Genomic DNA, 2093 nt, shown 5'->3' on the forward strand with positions numbered 1-2093 from the left:
TACCAAATATGGGTGAAATCGGTTCACAACCACGCCTGAAATCTCGATTATCACTTTATCATGCGAGAGTATAAAATGTTCGGTGACACCCGAACTTCGCCCTTCCTTACTTGTTTTTATTTAGATTTAAAATTTCATTTCAGAGCAGAAAGTGAACTACAGCTACATAAATATTCATCGGATTTTTAAGGAAATTGCAACTGAATTTCCTTTATTCGTAGAAGAGCACTATTTCCCTTAACTTAAAGAGAGAGCATTCAAATATATTTCTTAAGTAGGCGAACCCTTTTTAAATATACTGAATGTTATGCCATTTAATTACATTTGGCAATTTTATTGCCAGGGAAATGCGGCGAATTCATTTTACCCAATAAAAATAACTACAAATAATAAAATTTCCACTTGAACAGATCGGCTAATGCACATAACGTGTTCATTCAAAATCCTACAAATACCATTTTTACTGTTTAATTACTTATTTATGGTAATTATATTTTTTTGCCTTTCATGTGGCGATTTTGTGGCTTAGAACTGCTCATTTGGGACACAGCTGTGGGAACAATTCAAAAGCCGCATTAATTGCCGAAAAGGATTCACAACTGACAACGTTTTAAGTGGAAAAGGCAGAAAAAAGAGAAGAAAAAAAGAAATGAGTTAAGCTTGCCAAACTGTTCATAAAAATTACAATAGAAACTAATGCACTTAGTACACGAAATAAAAGCAGAAACGGGGCAGAATATTTCAGAAAAAGGATTTATTTTTTAATTTTTTTGAATGAAATACTTGTATTTTGAGCAGGCTTCTTACTTAGTACTTAGTGGAGAGGAATGGGGGCTTTGGTAAAGACCGTTTAAGCATTGCATCCTCACCCAAAACATTTTGGTTTTACTGTCTTCTAGTTTTATGTCAACTTTTTGTTTATGACAGCTTGGATGAATGAAAGGGTGTCTTAAAAATATTACTCATCGGCTGTTAAATAGAAAGATGCCTATAAATATGCGTAAGATAATTGAAGTTGTAGGCGATGGGCACAATTCTTAAGACACTGTACTTAAATAATCGTAAAATTTCGTAAGCATAAAATGACAAAAGGCAGTAAAATGAACGTATTATATAAATTGGAGTCATACCCATTATGTGATGAAATAAGAGAAGAATTCTTGGAAATGTTTAAGTCTACTGTTGGGATGATAACCTTTTTAGAAATGGCGTGCTGGCGTGCAATTTCTCAATTCAGATATAAGTTAAACAAATGTATATGTATATTGATATACCGTAGAAAGCATGTTGAGATATTCCAATACTTTATAGAAAGTTTCTCTGTCATAAATTATTGGAAACACCAACCTCATACTCAGGATAAACGTGAAACAAGTTATTATGTCTACAACTTAATAATTGAAAGCTTTTCACAACCACACTAGTGGCGAAGAAAAGCCTATTAATCTTTGCATTATGTCGACGAGAAACCCCAGTTGTAACATAATAATGGTCACGTACAAACACAAGTAAGTATCAAATGTTGAAAATGGCCGAAAAGAAATAACGAATAAACTTAAATGTAGCAATTTTTTGTGATACGATCTGAAATAGTTATTAGTTCTAAGATTTCAATCAGTGTAGAGAACTTATTTTGGTAACGCTTTACCGGAAGTATGCAGAGACATCGGTATCCTACCGTTGTACAACTACAAGGTCATGTACCACACTTAAGTATTTATTTGCTAAGATAAGATATGAAACCAAGTGAGGCGTGACTACACCCATAATTGAGGTACAAGTATGAACAGCGCTGTTTTACTTGAAATATTTGGAAAAATTCTATGTAGAACTACGGTTTATTTGATAGAAACATTATTGTCAAAATTTGAGTCAAACGAATTTCGCCAGATCACACAACTTATAAGATCAATAGCTAAGTGATAATTGCTTAATTAGTACAAACGGACAAAAATTAGATACAAACAACAACAACTGAAAGTATTCAGGGCTGTTCCAGTTTGTGGTCAGAAATTTGTTATAGATATACTTGTAGTTATGTGGGTTAATAAACTCATTAACGTTGAATACCTTATTGGAAATAACTTATATTC

Source organism: Bactrocera latifrons, unplaced genomic scaffold (genome assembly GCF_001853355.1).
Source record: "Bactrocera latifrons isolate USDA-ARS-PBARC rearing strain unplaced genomic scaffold, ASM185335v1 scaffold_3, whole genome shotgun sequence".
Taxonomy (NCBI): domain Eukaryota; kingdom Metazoa; phylum Arthropoda; class Insecta; order Diptera; family Tephritidae; genus Bactrocera; species Bactrocera latifrons.